This window comes from Phlebotomus papatasi, chromosome 3, assembly GCF_024763615.1.
Source record: "Phlebotomus papatasi isolate M1 chromosome 3, Ppap_2.1, whole genome shotgun sequence".
In the NCBI taxonomy this organism is placed as follows: Eukaryota; Metazoa; Arthropoda; class Insecta; order Diptera; family Psychodidae; genus Phlebotomus; species Phlebotomus papatasi.
In genome coordinates this window covers 51,036,587-51,055,375 of record NC_077224.1, presented here as the reverse complement: position 1 = coordinate 51,055,375, position 18,789 = coordinate 51,036,587, and positions in this window count along the sequence as shown.

Sequence of the window (18,789 nt, the reverse complement as noted above, 5' to 3'; positions counted from 1 at the left end):
GACATGTATGCGTACACATGTAGCATGGTGCAAATAAAACATAATTCATAATATTTAAAATTAAATATTTTGCCAATTTTTTATCCAGCTTATCTAATGGTAAGAACCCAATTTTTTCCTGAAAATAATTCGTGTATGACCTGTTCTAATTTTCTATGATGACTGATTATGTGCATGGACATGTATGCGTACACATGTAGCATGGTGCAAATAAAACATAAATTCATAATATTTAAAATTAAATATTTTGCCAATTTTTTATCCAGCTTATCTAATGGTAAGAACTCAATTTTTTCCTGAAAATAATTCGTGTATGACCTGTTCTAATTTTCTATGATGACTGATTATGTGCATGGACATGTATGCGTACATATGTAGCATGGTGCAAATAAAACATAATTCATAATATTTAAAATTAAATATTTTGCCAATTTTTTATCCAGCTTATCTAATGGTAAGAACCCAATTTTTTCCTGAAAATAATTCGTGTATGACCTGTTCTAATTTTCTATGATGACTGATTATGTGCATGGACATGTATGCGTACACATGTAGCATGGTGCAAATAAAACATAATTCATAATATTTAAAATTAAATATTTTGCCAATTTTTTATCCAGTTTATCTAATGGTAAGAACCCAATTTTTTCTTGAAAATAATTCGTGTATGACCTGTTCTAATTTTCTATGATGACTGATTATGTGCATGGACATGTATGCGTACACATGTAGCATGGTGCAAATAAAACATAATTCATAATATTTAAAATTAAATATTTTGCCAATTTTTTATCCAGCTTATCTAATGGTAAGAACCCAATTTTTTCCTGAAAATAATTCGTGTATGACCTGTTCTAATTTTCTGTGATGACTGATTATGTGCATGGACATGTATGCGTACACATGTAGCATGGTGCAAATAAAACATAATTCATAATATTTAAAATTAAATATTTTGCCAATTTTTTATCCAGCTTATCTAATGGTAAGAACCCAATTTTTTCCTGAAAATAATTCGTGTATGACCTGTTCTAATTTTCTATGATGACTGATTATGTGCATGGACATGTATGCGTACACATGTAGCATGGTGCAAATAAAACATAATTCATAATATTTAAAATTAAATATTTTGCCAATTTTTTATCCAGCTTATCTAATGGTAAGAACCCAATTTTTTCCTGAAAATAATTCGTGTATGACCTGTTCTAATTTTCTGTGATGACTGATTATGTGCATGGACATGTATGCGTACACATGTAGCATGGTGCAAATAAAACATAATTCATAATATTTAAAATTAAATATTTTGCCAATTTTTTATCCAGCTTATCTAATGGTAAGAACCCAATTTTTTCCTGAAAATAATTCGTGTATGACCTGTTCTAATTTTCTATGATGACTGATTATGTGCATGGACATGTATGCGTACATATGTAGCATGGTGCAAATAAAACATAATTCATATTAATTAAAATGAAATATTTTGCCAATTTTTTATCCAGCTTATCTAATGGTAAGAACCCAATTTTTTCCTGAAAATAATTCGTGTATGACCTGTTCTAATTTTCTATGATGACTGATTATGTGCATGGACATGTATGCGTACACATGTAGCATGGTGCAAATAAAACATAATTCATAATATTTAAAATTAAATATTTTGCCAATTTTTTATCCAGCTTATCTAATGGTAAGAACTCAATTTTTTCCTGAAAATAATTCGTGTATGATCTGTTCTAATTTTCTATGATGACTGATTATGTGCATGGACATGTATGCGTACACATGTAGCATGGTGCAAATAAAACATAATTCATAATATTTAAAATTAAATATTTTGCCAATTTTTTATCCAGCTTATCTAATGGTAAGAACCCAATTTTTTCCTGAAAATAATTCGTGTATGACCTGTTCTAATTTTCTATGATGACTGATTATGTGCATGGACATGTATGCGTACACATGTAGCATGGTGCAAATAAAACATAATTCATAATATTTAAAATTAAATATTTTGCCAATTTTTTATCCAGCTTATCTAATGGTAAGAACTCAATTTTTTCCTGAAAATAATTCGTGTATGATCTGTTCTAATTTTCTATGATGACTGATTATGTGCATGGACATGTATGCGTACACATGTAGCATGGTGCAAATAAAACATAATTCATAATAATTAAAATTAAATATTTTGCCAATTTTTTATCCAGCTTATCTAATGGTAAGAACCCAATTTTTTCCTGAAAATAATTCGTGTATGACCTGTTCTAATTTTCTATGATGACTGATTATGTGCATGGACATGTATGCGTACACATGTAGCATGGTGCAAATAAAACATAATTCATAATATTTAAAATTAAATATTTTGCCAATTTTTTATCCAGCTTATCTAATGGTAAGAACCCAATTTTTTCCTGAAAATAATTCGTGTATGACCTGTTCTAATTTTCTATGATGACTGATTATGTGCATGGACATGTATGCGTACACATGTAGCATGGTGCAAATAAAACATAATTCATAATATTTAAAATTAAATATTTTGCCAATTTTTTATCCAGCTTATCTAATGGTAAGAACTCAATTTTTTCCTGAAAATAATTCGTGTATGATCTGTTCTAATTTTCTATGATGACTGATTATGTGCATGGACATGTATGCGTACACATGTAGCATGGTGCAAATAAAACATAATTCATAATATTTAAAATTAAATATTTTGCCAATTTTTTATCCAGCTTATCTAATGGTAAGAACCCAATTTTTTCCTGAAAATAATTCGTGTATGACCTGTTCTAATTTTCTATGATGACTGATTATGTGCATGGACATGTATGCGTACACATGTAGCATGGTGCAAATAAAACATAATTCATAATATTTAAAATTAAATATTTTGCCAATTTTTTATCCAGCTTATCTAATGGTAAGAACTCAATTTTTTCCTGAAAATAATTCGTGTATGATCTGTTCTAATTTTCTATGATGACTGATTATGTGCATGGACATGTATGCGTACACATGTAGCATGGTGCAAATAAAACATAATTCATAATAATTAAAATTAAATATTTTGCCAATTTTTTATCCAGCTTATCTAATGGTAAGAACCCAATTTTTTCCTGAAAATAATTCGTGTATGACCTGTTCTAATTTTCTATGATGACTGATTATGTGCATGGACATGTATGCGTACACATGTAGCATGGTGCAAATAAAACATAATTCATAATATTTAAAATTAAATATTTTGCCAATTTTTTATCCAGCTTATCTAATGGTAAGAACCCAATTTTTTCCTGAAAATAATTCGTGTATGACCTGTTCTAATTTTCTATGATGACTGATTATGTGCATGGACATGTATGCGTACACATGTAGCATGGTGCAAATAAAACATAAATTCATAATATTTAAAATTAAATATTTTGCCAATTTTTTATCCAGCTTATCTAATGGTAAGAACTCAATTTTTTCCTGAAAATAATTCGTGTATGACCTGTTCTAATTTTCTATGATGACTGATTATGTGCATGGACATGTATGCGTACATATGTAGCATGGTGCAAATAAAACATAATTCATAATATTTAAAATTAAATATTTTGCCAATTTTTTATCCAGCTTATCTAATGGTAAGAACCCAATTTTTTCCTGAAAATAATTCGTGTATGACCTGTTCTAATTTTCTATGATGACTGATTATGTGCATGGACATGTATGCGTACACATGTAGCATGGTGCAAATAAAACATAATTCATAATATTTAAAATTAAATATTTTGCCAATTTTTTATCCAGTTTATCTAATGGTAAGAACCCAATTTTTTCTTGAAAATAATTCGTGTATGACCTGTTCTAATTTTCTATGATGACTGATTATGTGCATGGACATGTATGCGTACACATGTAGCATGGTGCAAATAAAACATAATTCATAATATTTAAAATTAAATATTTTGCCAATTTTTTATCCAGCTTATCTAATGGTAAGAACCCAATTTTTTCCTGAAAATAATTCGTGTATGACCTGTTCTAATTTTCTGTGATGACTGATTATGTGCATGGACATGTATGCGTACACATGTAGCATGGTGCAAATAAAACATAATTCATAATATTTAAAATTAAATATTTTGCCAATTTTTTATCCAGCTTATCTAATGGTAAGAACCCAATTTTTTCCTGAAAATAATTCGTGTATGACCTGTTCTAATTTTCTATGATGACTGATTATGTGCATGGACATGTATGCGTACACATGTAGCATGGTGCAAATAAAACATAATTCATAATATTTAAAATTAAATATTTTGCCAATTTTTTATCCAGCTTATCTAATGGTAAGAACCCAATTTTTTCCTGAAAATAATTCGTGTATGACCTGTTCTAATTTTCTGTGATGACTGATTATGTGCATGGACATGTATGCGTACACATGTAGCATGGTGCAAATAAAACATAATTCATAATATTTAAAATTAAATATTTTGCCAATTTTTTATCCAGCTTATCTAATGGTAAGAACCCAATTTTTTCCTGAAAATAATTCGTGTATGACCTGTTCTAATTTTCTATGATGACTGATTATGTGCATGGACATGTATGCGTACATATGTAGCATGGTGCAAATAAAACATAATTCATATTAATTAAAATGAAATATTTTGCCAATTTTTTATCCAGCTTATCTAATGGTAAGAACCCAATTTTTTCCTGAAAATAATTCGTGTATGACCTGTTCTAATTTTCTATGATGACTGATTATGTGCATGGACATGTATGCGTACACATGTAGCATGGTGCAAATAAAACATAATTCATAATATTTAAAATTAAATATTTTGCCAATTTTTTATCCAGCTTATCTAATGGTAAGAACCCAATTTTTTCCTGAAAATAATTCGTGTATGACCTGTTCTAATTTTCTATGATGACTGATTATGTGCATGGACATGTATGCGTACACATGTAGCATGGTGCAAATAAAACATAATTCATAATATTTAAAATTAAATATTTTGCCAATTTTTTATCCAGCTTATCTAATGGTAAGAACTCAATTTTTTCCTGAAAATAATTCGTGTATGATCTGTTCTAATTTTCTATGATGACTGATTATGTGCATGGACATGTATGCGTACACATGTAGCATGGTGCAAATAAAACATAATTCATAATATTTAAAATTAAATATTTTGCCAATTTTTTATCCAGCTTATCTAATGGTAAGAACCCAATTTTTTCCTGAAAATAATTCGTGTATGACCTGTTCTAATTTTCTATGATGACTGATTATGTGCATGGACATGTATGCGTACATATGTAGCATGGTGCAAATAAAACATAATTCATATTAATTAAAATGAAATATTTTGCCAATTTTTTATCCAGCTTATCTAATGGTAAGAACCCAATTTTTTCCTGAAAATAATTCGTGTATGACCTGTTCTAATTTTCTATGATGACTGATTATGTGCATGGACATGTATGCGTACATATGTAGCATGGTGCAAATAAAACATAATTCATATTAATTAAAATGAAATATTTTGCCAATTTTTTATCCAGCTTATCTAATGGTAAGAACTCAATTTTTTCCTGAAAATAATTCGTGTATGACCTGTTCTAATTTTCTGTGATGACTGATTATGTGCATGGACATGTATGCGTACACATGTAGCATGGTGCAAATAAAACATAATTCATAATATTTAAAATTAAATATTTTGCCAATTTTTTATCCAGCTTATCTAATGGTAAGAACCCAATTTTTTCCTGAAAATAATTCGTGTATGACCTGTTCTAATTTTCTATGATGACTGATTATGTGCATGGACATGTATGCGTACACATGTAGCATGGTGCAAATAAAACATAATTCATAATATTTAAAATTAAATATTTTGCCAATTTTTTATCCAGCTTATCTAATGGTAAGAACTCAATTTTTTCCTGAAAATAATTCGTGTATGATCTGTTCTAATTTTCTATGATGACTGATTATGTGCATGGACATGTATGCGTACACATGTAGCATGGTGCAAATAAAACATAATTCATAATATTTAAAATTAAATATTTTGCCAATTTTTTATCCAGCTTATCTAATGGTAAGAACTCAATTTTTTCCTGAAAATAATTCGTGTATGATCTGTTCTAATTTTCTATGATGACTGATTATGTGCATGGACATGTATGCGTACACATGTAGCATGGTGCAAATAAAACATAATTCATAATATTTAAAATTAAATATTTTGCCAATTTTTTATCCAGCTTATCTAATGGTAAGAACCCAATTTTTTCCTGAAAATAATTCGTGTATGACCTGTTCTAATTTTCTATGATGACTGATTATGTGCATGGACATGTATGCGTACACATGTAGCATGGTGCAAATAAAACATAATTCATAATATTTAAAATTAAATATTTTGCCAATTTTTTATCCAGCTTATCTAATGGTAAGAACTCAATTTTTTCCTGAAAATAATTCGTGTATGATCTGTTCTAATTTTCTATGATGACTGATTATGTGCATGGACATGTATGCGTACACATGTAGCATGGTGCAAATAAAACATAATTCATAATAATTAAAATTAAATATTTTGCCAATTTTTTATCCAGCTTATCTAATGGTAAGAACCCAATTTTTTCCTGAAAATAATTCGTGTATGACCTGTTCTAATTTTCTATGATGACTGATTATGTGCATGGACATGTATGCGTACACATGTAGCATGGTGCAAATAAAACATAATTCATAATATTTAAAATTAAATATTTTGCCAATTTTTTATCCAGCTTATCTAATGGTAAGAACCCAATTTTTTCCTGAAAATAATTCGTGTATGACCTGTTCTAATTTTCTATGATGACTGATTATGTGCATGGACATGTATGCGTACACATGTAGCATGGTGCAAATAAAACATAATTCATAATATTTAAAATTAAATATTTTGCCAATTTTTTATCCAGCTTATCTAATGGTAAGAACTCAATTTTTTCCTGAAAATAATTCGTGTATGATCTGTTCTAATTTTCTATGATGACTGATTATGTGCATGGACATGTATGCGTACACATGTAGCATGGTGCAAATAAAACATAATTCATAATATTTAAAATTAAATATTTTGCCAATTTTTTATCCAGCTTATCTAATGGTAAGAACCCAATTTTTTCCTGAAAATAATTCGTGTATGACCTGTTCTAATTTTCTATGATGACTGATTATGTGCATGGACATGTATGCGTACACATGTAGCATGGTGCAAATAAAACATAATTCATAATATTTAAAATTAAATATTTTGCCAATTTTTTATCCAGCTTATCTAATGGTAAGAACTCAATTTTTTCCTGAAAATAATTCGTGTATGATCTGTTCTAATTTTCTATGATGACTGATTATGTGCATGGACATGTATGCGTACACATGTAGCATGGTGCAAATAAAACATAATTCATAATAATTAAAATTAAATATTTTGCCAATTTTTTATCCAGCTTATCTAATGGTAAGAACCCAATTTTTTCCTGAAAATAATTCGTGTATGACCTGTTCTAATTTTCTATGATGACTGATTATGTGCATGGACATGTATGCGTACACATGTAGCATGGTGCAAATAAAACATAATTCATAATATTTAAAATTAAATATTTTGCCAATTTTTTATCCAGCTTATCTAATGGTAAGAACCCAATTTTTTCCTGAAAATAATTCGTGTATGACCTGTTCTAATTTTCTATGATGACTGATTATGTGCATGGACATGTATGCGTACACATGTAGCATGGTGCAAATAAAACATAAATTCATAATATTTAAAATTAAATATTTTGCCAATTTTTTATCCAGCTTATCTAATGGTAAGAACTCAATTTTTTCCTGAAAATAATTCGTGTATGACCTGTTCTAATTTTCTATGATGACTGATTATGTGCATGGACATGTATGCGTACATATGTAGCATGGTGCAAATAAAACATAATTCATAATATTTAAAATTAAATATTTTGCCAATTTTTTATCCAGCTTATCTAATGGTAAGAACCCAATTTTTTCCTGAAAATAATTCGTGTATGACCTGTTCTAATTTTCTATGATGACTGATTATGTGCATGGACATGTATGCGTACACATGTAGCATGGTGCAAATAAAACATAATTCATAATATTTAAAATTAAATATTTTGCCAATTTTTTATCCAGTTTATCTAATGGTAAGAACCCAATTTTTTCTTGAAAATAATTCGTGTATGACCTGTTCTAATTTTCTATGATGACTGATTATGTGCATGGACATGTATGCGTACACATGTAGCATGGTGCAAATAAAACATAATTCATAATATTTAAAATTAAATATTTTGCCAATTTTTTATCCAGCTTATCTAATGGTAAGAACCCAATTTTTTCCTGAAAATAATTCGTGTATGACCTGTTCTAATTTTCTGTGATGACTGATTATGTGCATGGACATGTATGCGTACACATGTAGCATGGTGCAAATAAAACATAATTCATAATATTTAAAATTAAATATTTTGCCAATTTTTTATCCAGCTTATCTAATGGTAAGAACCCAATTTTTTCCTGAAAATAATTCGTGTATGACCTGTTCTAATTTTCTATGATGACTGATTATGTGCATGGACATGTATGCGTACACATGTAGCATGGTGCAAATAAAACATAATTCATAATATTTAAAATTAAATATTTTGCCAATTTTTTATCCAGCTTATCTAATGGTAAGAACCCAATTTTTTCCTGAAAATAATTCGTGTATGACCTGTTCTAATTTTCTGTGATGACTGATTATGTGCATGGACATGTATGCGTACACATGTAGCATGGTGCAAATAAAACATAATTCATAATATTTAAAATTAAATATTTTGCCAATTTTTTATCCAGCTTATCTAATGGTAAGAACCCAATTTTTTCCTGAAAATAATTCGTGTATGACCTGTTCTAATTTTCTATGATGACTGATTATGTGCATGGACATGTATGCGTACATATGTAGCATGGTGCAAATAAAACATAATTCATATTAATTAAAATGAAATATTTTGCCAATTTTTTATCCAGCTTATCTAATGGTAAGAACCCAATTTTTTCCTGAAAATAATTCGTGTATGACCTGTTCTAATTTTCTATGATGACTGATTATGTGCATGGACATGTATGCGTACACATGTAGCATGGTGCAAATAAAACATAATTCATAATATTTAAAATTAAATATTTTGCCAATTTTTTATCCAGCTTATCTAATGGTAAGAACCCAATTTTTTCCTGAAAATAATTCGTGTATGACCTGTTCTAATTTTCTATGATGACTGATTATGTGCATGGACATGTATGCGTACACATGTAGCATGGTGCAAATAAAACATAATTCATAATATTTAAAATTAAATATTTTGCCAATTTTTTATCCAGCTTATCTAATGGTAAGAACTCAATTTTTTCCTGAAAATAATTCGTGTATGATCTGTTCTAATTTTCTATGATGACTGATTATGTGCATGGACATGTATGCGTACACATGTAGCATGGTGCAAATAAAACATAATTCATAATATTTAAAATTAAATATTTTGCCAATTTTTTATCCAGCTTATCTAATGGTAAGAACCCAATTTTTTCCTGAAAATAATTCGTGTATGACCTGTTCTAATTTTCTATGATGACTGATTATGTGCATGGACATGTATGCGTACATATGTAGCATGGTGCAAATAAAACATAATTCATATTAATTAAAATGAAATATTTTGCCAATTTTTTATCCAGCTTATCTAATGGTAAGAACCCAATTTTTTCCTGAAAATAATTCGTGTATGACCTGTTCTAATTTTCTATGATGACTGATTATGTGCATGGACATGTATGCGTACATATGTAGCATGGTGCAAATAAAACATAATTCATATTAATTAAAATGAAATATTTTGCCAATTTTTTATCCAGCTTATCTAATGGTAAGAACCCAATTTTTTCCTGAAAATAATTCGTGTATGACCTGTTCTAATTTTCTATGATGACTGATTATGTGCATGGACATGTATGCGTACATATGTAGCATGGTGCAAATAAAACATAATTCATATTAATTAAAATGAAATATTTTGCCAATTTTTTATCCAGCTTATCTAATGGTAAGAACCCAATTTTTTCCTGAAAATAATTCGTGTATGACCTGTTCTAATTTTCTATGATGACTGATTATGTGCATGGACATGTATGCGTACACATGTAGCATGGTGCAAATAAAACATAATTCATAATATTTAAAATTAAATATTTTGCCAATTTTTTATCCAGCTTATCTAATGGTAAGAACTCAATTTTTTCCTGAAAATAATTCGTGTATGATCTGTTCTAATTTTCTATGATGACTGATTATGTGCATGGACATGTATGCGTACACATGTAGCATGGTGCAAATAAAACATAATTCATAATATTTAAAATGAAATATTTTGCCAATTTTTTATCCAGCTTATCTAATGGTAAGAACCCAATTTTTTCCTGAAAATAATTCGTGTATGACCTGTTCTAATTTTCTATGATGACTGATTATGTGCATGGACATGTATGCGTACATATGTAGCATGGTGCAAATAAAACATAATTCATATTAATTAAAATGAAATATTTTGCCAATTTTTTATCCAGCTTATCTAATGGTAAGAACCCAATTTTTTCCTGAAAATAATTCGTGTATGACCTGTTCTAATTTTCTATGATGACTGATTATGTGCATGGACATGTATGCGTACACATGTAGCATGGTGCAAATAAAACATAATTCATAATATTTAAAATTAAATATTTTGCCAATTTTTTATCCAGCTTATCTAATGGTAAGAACCCAATTTTTTCCTGAAAATAATTCGTGTATGACCTGTTCTAATTTTCTATGATGACTGATTATGTGCATGGACATGTATGCGTACACATGTAGCATGGTGCAAATAAAACATAATTCATAATATTTAAAATTAAATATTTTGCCAATTTTTTATCCAGCTTATCTAATGGTAAGAACTCAATTTTTTCCTGAAAATAATTCGTGTATGATCTGTTCTAATTTTCTATGATGACTGATTATGTGCATGGACATGTATGCGTACACATGTAGCATGGTGCAAATAAAACATAATTCATAATATTTAAAATTAAATATTTTGCCAATTTTTTATCCAGCTTATCTAATGGTAAGAACCCAATTTTTTCCTGAAAATAATTCGTGTATGACCTGTTCTAATTTTCTATGATGACTGATTATGTGCATGGACATGTATGCGTACACATGTAGCATGGTGCAAATAAAACATAATTCATAATATTTAAAATTAAATATTTTGCCAATTTTTTATCCAGCTTATCTAATGGTAAGAACCCAATTTTTTCCTGAAAATAATTCGTATATGACCTGTTCTAATTTTCTATGATGACTGATTATGTGCATGGACATGTATGCGTACACATGTAGCATGGTGCAAATAAAACATAATTCATAATATTTAAAATTAAATATTTTGCCAATTTTTTATCCAGCTTATCTAATGGTAAGAACCCAATTTTTTCCTGAAAATAATTCGTGTATGACCTGTTCTAATTTTCTATGATGACTGATTATGTGCATGGACATGTATGCGTACACATGTAGCATGGTGCAAATAAAACATAATTCATAATATTTAAAATTAAATATTTTGCCAATTTTTTATCCAGCTTATCTAATGGTAAGAACCCAATTTTTTCCTGAAAATAATTCGTGTATGACCTGTTCTAATTTTCTATGATGACTGATTATGTGCATGGACATGTATGCGTACACATGTAGCATGGTGCAAATAAAACATAATTCATAATATTTAAAATTAAATATTTTGCCAATTTTTTATCCAGCTTATCTAATGGTAAGAACTCAATTTTTTCCTGAAAATAATTCGTGTATGATCTGTTCTAATTTTCTATGATGACTGATTATGTGCATGGACATGTATGCGTACACATGTAGCATGGTGCAAATAAAACATAATTCATAATATTTAAAATTAAATATTTTGCCAATTTTTTATCCAGCTTATCTAATGGTAAGAACCCAATTTTTTCCTGAAAATAATTCGTGTATGACCTGTTCTAATTTTCTATGATGACTGATTATGTGCATGGACATGTATGCGTACACATGTAGCATGGTGCAAATAAAACATAATTCATAATATTTAAAATTAAATATTTTGCCAATTTTTTATCCAGCTTATCTAATGGTAAGAACTCAATTTTTTCCTGAAAATAATTCGTGTATGATCTGTTCTAATTTTCTATGATGACTGATTATGTGCATGGACATGTATGCGTACACATGTAGCATGGTGCAAATAAAACATAATTCATAATATTTAAAATTAAATATTTTGCCAATTTTTTATCCAGCTTATCTAATGGTAAGAACCCAATTTTTTCCTGAAAATAATTCGTGTATGATCTGTTCTAATTTTCTATGATGACTGATTATGTGCATGGACATGTATGCGTACACATGTAGCATGGTGCAAATAAAACATAATTCATAATATTTAAAATTAAATATTTTGCCAATTTTTTATCCAGCTTATCTAATGGTAAGAACCCAATTTTTTCCTGAAAATAATTCGTGTATGACCTGTTCTAATTTTCTATGATGACTGATTATGTGCATGGACATGTATGCGTACACATGTAGCATGGTGCAAATAAAACATAATTCATAATATTTAAAATTAAATATTTTGCCAATTTTTTATCCAGCTTATCTAATGGTAAGAACCCAATTTTTTCCTGAAAATAATTCGTGTATGACCTGTTCTAATTTTCTATGATGACTGATTATGTGCATGGACATGTATGCGTACACATGTAGCATGGTGCAAATAAAACATAATTCATAATATTTAAAATTAAATATTTTGCCAATTTTTTATCCAGCTTATCTAATGGTAAGAACCCAATTTTTTCCTGAAAATAATTCGTGTATGACCTGTTCTAATTTTCTATGATGACTGATTATGTGCATGGACATGTATGCGTACACATGTAGCATGGTGCAAATAAAACATAATTCATAATATTTAAAATTAAATATTTTGCCAATTTTTTATCCAGCTTATCTAATGGTAAGAACTCAATTTTTTCCTGAAAATAATTCGTGTATGATCTGTTCTAATTTTCTATGATGACTGATTATGTGCATGGACATGTATGCGTACACATGTAGCATGGTGCAAATAAAACATAATTCATAATATTTAAAATTAAATATTTTGCCAATTTTTTATCCAGCTTATCTAATGGTAAGAACCCAATTTTTTCCTGAAAATAATTCGTGTATGACCTGTTCTAATTTTCTATGATGACTGATTATGTGCATGGACATGTATGCGTACACATGTAGCATGGTGCAAATAAAACATAATTCATAATATTTAAAATTAAATATTTTGCCAATTTTTTATCCAGCTTATCTAATGGTAAGAACCCAATTTTTTCCTGAAAATAATTCGTGTATGATCTGTTCTAATTTTCTATGATGACTGATTATGTGCATGGACATGTATGCGTACACATGTAGCATGGTGCAAATAAAACATAATTCATAATATTTAAAATTAAATATTTTGCCAATTTTTTATCCAGCTTATCTAATGGTAAGAACCCAATTTTTTCCTGAAAATAATTCGTGTATGACCTGTTCTAATTTTCTGTGATGACTGATTATGTGCATGGACATGTATGCGTACACATGTAGCATGGTGCAAATAAAACATAATTCATAATATTTAAAATTAAATATTTTGCCAATTTTTTATCCAGCTTATCTAATGGTAAGAACCCAATTTTTTCCTGAAAATAATTCGTGTATGACCTGTTCTAATTTTCTATGATGACTGATTATGTGCATGGACATGTATGCGTACACATGTAGCATGGTGCAAATAAAACATAATTCATAATATTTAAAATGAAATATTTTGCCAATTTTTTATCCAGCTTATCTAATGGTAAGAACCCAATTTTTTCCTGAAAATAATTCGTGTATGACCTGTTCTAATTTTCTATGATGACTGATTATGTGCATGGACATGTATGCGTACATATGTAGCATGGTGCAAATAAAACATAATTCATATTAATTAAAATGAAATATTTTGCCAATTTTTTATCCAGCTTATCTAATGGTAAGAACCCAATTTTTTCCTGAAAATAATTCGTGTATGACCTGTTCTAATTTTCTATGATGACTGATTATGTGCATGGACATGTATGCGTACACATGTAGCATGGTGCAAATAAAACATAATTCATAATATTTAAAATTAAATATTTTGCCAATTTTTTATCCAGCTTATCTAATGGTAAGAACTCAATTTTTTCCTGAAAATAATTCGTGTATGATCTGTTCTAATTTTCTATGATGACTGATTATGTGCATGGACATGTATGCGTACACATGTAGCATGGTGCAAATAAAACATAATTCATAATATTTAAAATTAAATATTTTGCCAATTTTTTATCCAGCTTATCTAATGGTAAGAACCCAATTTTTTCCTGAAAATAATTCGTGTATGACCTGTTCTAATTTTCTATGATGACTGATTATGTGCATGGACATGTATGCGTACACATGTAGCATGGTGCAAATAAAACATAATTCATAATATTTAAAATTAAATATTTTGCCAATTTTTTATCCAGCTTATCTAATGGTAAGAACCCAATTTTTTCCTGAAAATAATTCGTATATGACCTGTTCTAATTTTCTATGATGACTGATTATGTGCATGGACATGTATGCGTACACATGTAGCATGGTGCAAATAAAACATAATTCATAATATTTAAAATTAAATATTTTGCCAATTTTTTATCCAGCTTATCTAATGGTAAGAACCCAATTTTTTCCTGAAAATAATTCGTGTATGACCTGTTCTAATTTTCTATGATGACTGATTATGTGCATGGACATGTATGCGTACACATGTAGCATGGTGCAAATAAAACATAATTCATAATATTTAAAATTAAATATTTTGCCAATTTTTTATCCAGCTTATCTAATGGTAAGAACCCAATTTTTTCCTGAAAATAATTCGTGTATGACCTGTTCTAATTTTCTATGATGACTGATTATGTGCATGGACATGTATGCGTACACATGTAGCATGGTGCAAATAAAACATAATTCATAATATTTAAAATTAAATATTTTGCCAATTTTTTATCCAGCTTATCTAATGGTAAGAACTCAATTTTTTCCTGAAAATAATTCGTGTATGATCTGTTCTAATTTTCTATGATGACTGATTATGTGCATGGACATGTATGCGTACACATGTAGCATGGTGCAAATAAAACATAATTCATAATATTTAAAATTAAATATTTTGCCAATTTTTTATCCAGCTTATCTAATGGTAAGAACCCAATTTTTTCCTGAAAATAATTCGTGTATGACCTGTTCTAATTTTCTATGATGACTGATTATGTGCATGGACATGTATGCGTACACATGTAGCATGGTGCAAATAAAACATAATTCATAATATTTAAAATTAAATATTTTGCCAATTTTTTATCCAGCTTATCTAATGGTAAGAACTCAATTTTTTCCTGAAAATAATTCGTGTATGATCTGTTCTAATTTTCTATGATGACTGATTATGTGCATGGACATGTATGCGTACACATGTAGCATGGTGCAAATAAAACATAATTCATAATATTTAAAATTAAATATTTTGCCAATTTTTTATCCAGCTTATCTAATGGTAAGAACCCAATTTTTTCCTGAAAATAATTCGTGTATGACCTGTTCTAATTTTCTATGATGACTGATTATGTGCATGGACATGTATGCGTACACATGTAGCATGGTGCAAATAAAACATAATTCATAATATTTAAAATTAAATATTTTGCCAATTTTTTATCCAGCTTATCTAATGGTAAGAACCCAATTTTTTCCTGAAAATAATTCGTGTATGACCTGTTCTAATTTTCTATGATGACTGATTATGTGCATGGACATGTATGCGTACACATGTAGCATGGTGCAAATAAAACATAATTCATAATATTTAAAATTAAATATTTTGCCAATTTTTTATCCAGCTTATCTAATGGTAAGAACCCAATTTTTTCCTGAAAATAATTCGTGTATGACCTGTTCTAATTTTCTATGATGACTGATTATGTGCATGGACATGTATGCGTACACATGTAGCATGGTGCAAATAAAACATAATTCATAATATTTAAAATTAAATATTTTGCCAATTTTTTATCCAGCTTATCTAATGGTAAGAACCCAATTTTTTCCTGAAAATAATTCGTGTATGACCTGTTCTAATTTTCTATGATGACTGATTATGTGCATGGACATGTATGCGTACACATGTAGCATGGTGCAAATAAAACATAATTCATAATATTTAAAATTAAATATTTTGCCAATTTTTTATCCAGCTTATCTAATGGTAAGAACTCAATTTTTTCCTGAAAATAATTCGTGTATGATCTGTTCTAATTTTCTATGATGACTGATTATGTGCATGGACATGTATGCGTACACATGTAGCATGGTGCAAATAAAACATAATTCATAATATTTAAAATTAAATATTTTGCCAATTTTTTATCCAGCTTATCTAATGGTAAGAACCCAATTTTTTCCTGAAAATAATTCGTGTATGACCTGTTCTAATTTTCTATGATGACTGATTATGTGCATGGACATGTATGCGTACACATGTAGCATGGTGCAAATAAAACATAATTCATAATATTTAAAATTAAATATTTTGCCAATTTTTTATCCAGCTTATCTAATGGTAAGAACCCAATTTTTTCCTGAAAATAATTCGTGTATGATCTGTTCTAATTTTCTATGATGACTGATTATGTGCATGGACATGTATGCGTACACATGTAGCATGGTGCAAATAAAACATAATTCATAATATTTAAAATTAAATATTTTGCCAATTTTTTATCCAGCTTATCTAATGGTAAGAACCCAATTTTTTCCTGAAAATAATTCGTGTATGACCTGTTCTAATTTTCTGTGATGACTGATTATGTGCATGGACATGTATGCGTACACATGTAGCATGGTGCAAATAAAACATAATTCATAATATTTAAAATTAAATATTTTGCCAATTTTTTATCCAGCTTATCTAATGGTAAGAACCCAATTTTTTCCTGAAAATAATTCGTGTATGACCTGTTCTAATTTTCTATGATGACTGATTATGTGCATGGACATGTATGCGTACACATGTAGCATGGTGCAAATAAAACATAATTCATAATATTTAAAATGAAATATTTTGCCAATTTTTTATCCAGCTTATCTAATGGTAAGAACCCAATTTTTTCCTGAAAATAATTCGTGTATGACCTGTTCTAATTTTCTATGATGACTGATTATGTGCATGGACATGTATGCGTACATATGTAGCATGGTGCAAATAAAACATAATTCATATTAATTAAAATGAAATATTTTGCCAATTTTTTATCCAGCTTATCTAATGGTAAGAACCCAATTTTTTCCTGAAAATAATTCGTGTATGACCTGTTCTAATTTTCTATGATGACTGATTATGTGCATGGACATGTATGCGTACACATGTAGCATGGTGCAAATAAAACATAATTCATAATATTTAAAATTAAATATTTTGCCAATTTTTTATCCAGCTTATCTAATGGTAAGAACCCAATTTTTTCCTGAAAATAATTCGTGTATGACCTGTTCTAATTTTCTATGATGACTGATTATGTGCATGGACATGTATGCGTACACATGTAGCATGGTGCAAATAAAACATAATTCATAATATTTAAAATTAAATATTTTGCCAATTTTTTATCCAGCTTATCTAATGGTAAGAACTCAATTTTTTCCTGAAAATAATTCGTGTATGATCTGTTCTAATTTTCTATGATGACTGATTATGTGCATGGACATGTATGCGTACACATGTAGCATGGTGCAAATAAAACATAATTCATAATATTTAAAATTAAATATTTTGCCAATTTTTTATCCAGCTTATCTAATGGTAAGAACCCAATTTTTTCCTGAAAATAATTCGTGTATGACCTGTTCTAATTTTCTATGATGACTGATTATGTGCATGGACATGTATGCGTACATATGTAGCATGGTGCAAATAAAACATAATTCATATTAATTAAAATGAAATATTTTGCCAATTTTTTATCCAGCTTATCTAATGGTAAGAACCCAATTTTTTCCTGAAAATAATTCGTGTATGACCTGTTCTAATTTTCTATGATGACTGATTATGTGCATGGACATGTATGCGTACATATGTAGCATGGTGCAAATAAAACATAATTCATATTAATTAAAATGAAATATTTTGCCAATTTTTTATCCAGCTTATCTAATGGTAAGAACCCAATTTTTTCCTGAAAATAATTCGTGTATGACCTGTTCTAATTTTCTATGATGACTGATTATGTGCATGGACATGTATGCGTACATATGTAGCATGGTGCAAATAAAACATAATTCATATTAATTAAAATGAAATATTTTGCCAATTTTTTATCCAGCTTATCTAATGGTAAGAACCCAATTTTTTCCTGAAAATAATTCGTGTATGACCTGTTCTAATTTTCTATGATGACTGATTATGTGCATGGACATGTATGAGTAGTAAGGGGAC